At 42.4% G+C, this 6,145-nt stretch overlaps 1 non-coding gene across 1 annotated transcript; it reads right to left on the bottom strand.

The window, feature by feature from the left end:
• Nucleotides 1-5,433: 5,433 nt before the first annotated feature.
• Gm22652 lies at nucleotides 5,434-5,564 on the bottom strand. Its single transcript, XR_003954188.1, has one exon. It is a non-coding gene; the product is annotated as a small nucleolar RNA SNORA46 (small nucleolar RNA).
• Between the last annotated feature and the right edge of the window lie 581 nt (nucleotides 5,565-6,145).

Here is a 6,145-nt window from a genome sequence, read left to right as displayed (position 1 = left end):
AGGACCTGTCTCAAAGAAACAGTGTGGAGAACAATAAAGGAAGGCATCTCACACCAACCTTTTTTTTTCCTTGTATACAACCAGAGAGAGAGAGAGGGATGAGGAGAGGAGAGGAGAGGAGAGGAGAGGAGAGGAGAGGAGAGGAGAGGAGAGGAGAGGAGAGGAGAGGAGAGGAGAAGAGAGGAGAAGAGAAGAGAAGAGAGGAGAACAGAGGAGAAGAGAGGAGAACAGAGGAGAAGAGAGGAGAAGAGAGGAGAACAGAGGAGAAGAGAGGAGAAGAGAGGAGAAGAGAGGAGGCGAGGAGAGGAAAGACTCTGAAAGTCACTATATCTGAGCTTCATGAATCTTCTCTAAATCCTTGCCTTTGCCCGACAGCAGCTATAAATACTTCTATCACAGTCTCAACTAGAGAAGTAGGTCAGAAAGGGGCAGAGCCAGCTCCAGCTCCTATCTTCCAGTGGGTCAGATTTCAGCCCTTGGAATTCCTCACACCCTAGGAACACAGAAAACTCTTCTCTGGGTAGAAGGAAAGGAAAGCGCCTTCTGCCCATGACCTTGGCTGAGGGCATGATTAGAAAAGCACAATCATCCAACACACTGACAGCTTTAACAAAGAAGCCTCTCTCCCGGCTTCTGCAGCCTCACCTTTGTACAGGTGAGATCTTGGTGATGGATTATTGAGAAGAAAATCGATTTTGGGTGTCCCCTTTTCAAGCACCATCCAGGTTACGAAGCACCTCAGTTCAGAAGGAGAGGCCAAAACTAATTTCTCAGCCTTTTGACATCTAAAACTAACAGGATGAAGAAGGCAGGGATATGGTGAACTTGTTCCACCATGGTTCCAGCCTCATTTGCCCAATACTGAACACCACCCCACCCCCATATTCTTCCTGACAACCGACAGCTCTACCACTCCTCCGAGATAGCCTCCCAGCAAGTGGAGACTTGATCCTTTCCTTGTGTTTTGCTCTTGTCCTATCCCCAAATGAGGCTGAGGAAAGGGGGAGGGCGAGGGAGAGCTGTCTATAAAGAAACAAAGAGGGGGAAATGAGCTGTCTGTTAAAGGAATTCTCTCCTCACAGGCTAGAACCACATGAGAAGTCTGTGAAGTGTCAAGTTAATGAGTTGTCCCTCATGTGGATGAAGAATGTCTTAGGGTTACTACTGCTGTGATCAAAACACCAGGACTTGGGGAGGAAAGGGGTTACTTCATTCATAGTCCCATATAACAGTTTATCATCAAAAGCAATAAGGGCAGGAACTCCAGCAGGGCAGGAACCTGGGAGCAGGAGTTAAAGCAGAGACCATGGAAGGGTGTTACCTATTGGCTTCCTCTTTGTGGCTTGCTCAGCCTGTTTTCTTATAGAAGCCAGAACCACCCCTCCAGAGATGCCACTACATACAACAGGCTAACCCCCCCCCCCCCCAGGAATCACTAATTAAGAATCCTGACTCCAGCTTCTGTCAAGTTGACTGAATATTAGCAAGTACAAGGTATCATGGCCAGAGAAGTAAAACAACATGTTGAAGTTCACACAGCAATAGGGTGTATGTGTGCAAAGCCTTTCCAGGATCAAGAAACTGTCTGCTCCAAAGGCAAGTTCTGTTATTCCTTGAAAAGGACTTATCAGAAGATTTAAGTAAGTTCAGAGCTTTGATGCATATGTTGATACTTATGAATATATTTTTTTAATGACTGTCCTGTAGTTTCTTGAATAAATACTGTTTTCATAGAGAATTGTCTTTTTGATGCTGATGAGACAAATCCTGTCTCAAAATTACCATAGTAGCTTGGACATGTCAATCACCTTTGAGGGGAAATGGTAAAAAGAAATGACGCACCATATTCCAAAACGCACCAATCTTCTATACTGTGCTGAGAGCTGCCACGGTAATCAACGTTCTCAGGGAGAGCAGGAGGACTCTTATAAAGGTTTATTTCCTCTTTGGAAAAAGAATCTGTTACTGCCTACTATGTGTCTATTCCTGTGTTAGGTGAGATGAAATATATAAAGATTAATAAAATGATACCCTGCCTTGCAAAACTGACAGTTTTATTTGTTAAAAAAAATCAATATATTACAAGGATAAAAGTGCAATTGCGAAGATAAAATGATATGGGCTCAGAAGAGGAACCTCAATAAATACATCTGATGAGTGAATGACCACTCTCTGGAGGAGGTGGTATTTGAAATGACATTTGAAAACGGGCAGGGTATGAACTGCAGTGACTCAGAGAAGGCCTTAAATCAGAAAGACTACCATCAGCCCAGCACAGTGGGGAGCAGAAAAGAGGATGGAGACAATTAGGAGCCACACTTGGGTTAGTACATTATAGATACCACCTCATTCCCTCTCAGATGCCAAGTGACTACTTTGCATTCTCATTTACACCTAATGGGAAAGAGGGCCAGCGTTTGCTGAATGTGCACCAGACACCTATATGGCCTCACATATTTGTCCTAGCAAGCTTATAATATGAATGATATGATTGATTTCATTTTATGGAAAAGAAATAAGGAACAGAGAAGTGAGATAGTGAGGCCTGTTCTCAAGCCCAGTTCACTTCAATTCCAGAGCCTATACTCTGAAACTCCGTGCTAGTCCTATAGAAAATAGCAATCTGAGGACTCAATCAGTAATTGCCTCGCTAAACTACCTAAGATGGAGATTTGAATAATAACACATTACCAAGACTTAAAAGCAAAGGCTGAAGAAAACTAATGTGTCACATCGCGCCGAGCCCAAAACTTCGAGAAATTCCAGAGTCAGAAAGACAGAACAGAAAATTACATTACAGGGAACACAGGTGTGGACTCGGGGATTTCTCAACTCAAAGCTACAGATTCACCTGTACTAAGAGGCTCACAGAGCATCTAAACTTATTGACATGGACTGGATGACTGAGCCAGTGAGGTGAAGACAAGCTGTGAATTCTGCAAACAGTTTGCACTTCCCTGCTATCAAATGTCAAGGCTAACGGCACACCTTCCTGTGGTTCCTCTTAAGTTCAACTCTGAAAAAAGATGAACAACAACAAAAATAGTTAAGGCTAGCTTTGAAATTCTAAAATGAAAGGCACACACACAGAGATGAAATTTAAAGGAAAGTGGACAGAATAAATTACCCCTTTAACAAATGAAATTATACAAAGGAGATGAACTAAAAGTAATGGCTGCAATTATTCAGTAGGAAACCGCGCTGCCATCTCCTGGGGAGGAGGGGATTTTAATGTTCTCCTTCCCAGTAGTACCTAGAAACACCTCTAATGCTCAGTATTACCCTGGGGTGTAAGCATGTTGGCCGGAGAGAAGTTTAATTCATTATGTGCTTGCCGACGTACTCACCACACTGTTGGTAAAATTTCTATGTGGAAGGAAACTATTTGGTTCATATCCAGTTGCCTTGCACACAATGTATGACAACTGGATATAGGCTTATTGCATTGATAAAGCTTCTATTACTGGTGAAGTGACTGGTAGTAAATTTCTATCACAAACAGCTTGCTCCTGCTGTCTAGAAAGTTGCTTGCGAGTACTTAGGAGTTAAATAGAAGGCACTGTAGTTGCAGTCCGAAAATTTTCTTACTTACTCAAATATGTTATCCATTCAATAGACATTGTCTGTGCCAGCTATGTGCCGACCCGTGAGCTCTGGAAGCTCCCAGAATAATTGACTGACTGATAAGCCAATATGACTTGTACCTTTAAGAGTACGTAGACCAAGTGTTAGCTCATGAACAGTTAAATATTTATAGCTTGAGACCTGAAGAGCGTTTCTGTCCACCCTGGGGCTTCTACTTCTGGGCAGAGATGAGAGCAAAAATAGCTGAAGCCTGAGAATATAAAGAAACGTACAGTTTACCTTATAAATGCAAAAACAAGCAGATAAAAATGTCCTCTGTAACATTTTCTATGGAATAAATTCCCAAAGCATGCTGCAGTAAACACCCGGCTCTTCTCCCAGTGCAACCTATTTAAAGAGCTTGTGAGTGGTCAGTGACCTCCTACACACGTCCATTGCCATTTCCTTGGGAATGATTTTGCCTTACCCTCCTGCCCCACCCCTGACCCCTAAATTGCAAAGCTCCCAGTCTACAGATGAATCTCATTGTGTCAGAATATGGAGAAAAGTCCAGCAGTAAAGCTGGAGGGCATGTACCCAGGGTAGGTTATGATCCCAATGTTTAAACTGTATAAATGCCCAAGTCCTTCCGGAATCTTAAAAAAAAAAAGAAAAAGAAAAAGAAAAAAAAAACCACCTCTGAAGGCATACAGGAAGTAAGTCATTTGTCAATAACCCTGTAAGGACTGTCCACAGAGGCAAGGAGACCCTCCTTACAGGGCTTCCCAACACGAGAATAAAAAGCCATTCCAGCTGGAAAGAATCCCAGCAGGAGAACTAGCTAAAAGGAGGATTCTCCCTGTAGAACCAACCAATATGATGTATGAGAAAGCCAGCATTTGCATGCCAGAGACACAAAGGAAGCTAATGGGCAGCTGGTGTCAGGCAGAGACACAGTAATGACCAACAGAGGAGATCACAATGCTACTCCCATTAGCAGTAGCAGGCTTTACCACGCACACCTGCAGCTTCTGCAGCTGTGTGGTCACAGGCAGGAGTGGGGAAAGAAGTCCAGACACAGCCTCCCTTTTGTCATAGGACTCTGCAGCTGTGTTGGGGCTTTGCCCAAACCCTTGGAAGAGGACTTTGGAATGAGAATTCATACATAATATCTAAGTTGACTGAAAAGCAATTTCTGTAAAGGAAAATGGATGAATAGGATAGTTGAATGTCATTGTTCAAACTCTCGGACTTACTGCAATAAACATAATCTTAAACCCTTACATTTGTATGTCACATTTGAGCTTCAAAGAAAATTTGGCTTGATTTTATAATTTCTGTTTCTTTTACAGTATGGAGAATAGAACCCAAGGTTTTATGTCTGCTTGGCATGTGATTAACCACAAAGCCGCACCCCCAGTCCTCACTCTTTGAAATAAGTCTCCATATTTATCCCAGATCAGTCTTGAACTCATGATTCTTCCACCACCATCTCTAGAGTGCTAGGATTAGACAGATTGTACCACCACGTCTCACTTTATGAACTTACTGAGTCTGTGGTGTGGGAAAAGAATGAAATCTCATCTCTGCTGAATGGCATGAAGTTTATCAAGGTCACCCAGGTGACATATTGTACAAACAAAACTAAAACCCAGTTTCAGTTTAGATGAGTCATACATTAAACGAGTTAGTAGCTTCATATGGATAAAGATGAACTTATGACCTGGGACTTTGAGAAACTGATGCTAGTTGCAGACTGTCGTTGTTTGGTTCAGATTTGAGTTCAATTTGGGGGGTCCTCCCTATGTGCTGCAAACTCACCTGACCTCACCCTAACTTCGTTTTTTGTTTTTTTTTTTTTTTTTAAAGTCATGTTCCTTAACTCCATGAAGCAGCAAAATGGCATGAGTCAGCTGTGCAACAAGAAGCCAGGAATTCTTTTCGAACTATAGTGTAACCAAGAATGAGGAAATTTCCCATTCATGGCTTACCCAACTTCTGACTTGCCCTCCCAGGTTGGAACTACAGGGGTCTGTGCCACCATACTGGGGGGGGGGGGGCAAAAGTAGAATTTGTAATGCTTACCTCCTGTGTTTTTATGTAATGGTCTGACACAGTCAGGCTAGCCATCCACCTGACCACATGTGCTCATCAGCTCTTTTATGCCCTGTATACTAGACTGAAACTATGTTTACATATTAGCACATGGTACAACGCTTGCTGATTAGCTGCAACAGAAGTTGTGGCCACAGGCAAATTTTCCCCTCTGAGTAGAATCATTAAATCTATATCATTTCCCTGTAAATTACCATAATCTTTAAATTTCAGGCATTAGCCTAAAAAAGATTACGCTAATTTCCCAAGTTTGAGTTTATAACCTTCGAGAAGGAGCAGAGTAGAAATCACTCTTGAGACCCTCCTGTGGGAAACTTGAAACTTCACAAGCAAATTTTCTTCTCGGAGGTCACTACTGCCCAGTCCACTAATTAGTATCTTAACCTCACATTTTAAAAGATTATCTCAATTTGACCTGACTTAACTTGTTAGCTCTCTCCAATGGATGAGTCAATGAAAAGCCCAT

This window comes from Mus musculus, chromosome 2, assembly GCF_000001635.26.
Source record: "Mus musculus strain C57BL/6J chromosome 2, GRCm38.p6 C57BL/6J".
Taxonomy (NCBI): Eukaryota; Metazoa; Chordata; class Mammalia; order Rodentia; family Muridae; genus Mus; species Mus musculus.
The sequence above is the reverse complement of the archived record's forward strand: the minus strand, read 5'-3'. Positions and strand labels throughout refer to the sequence as shown.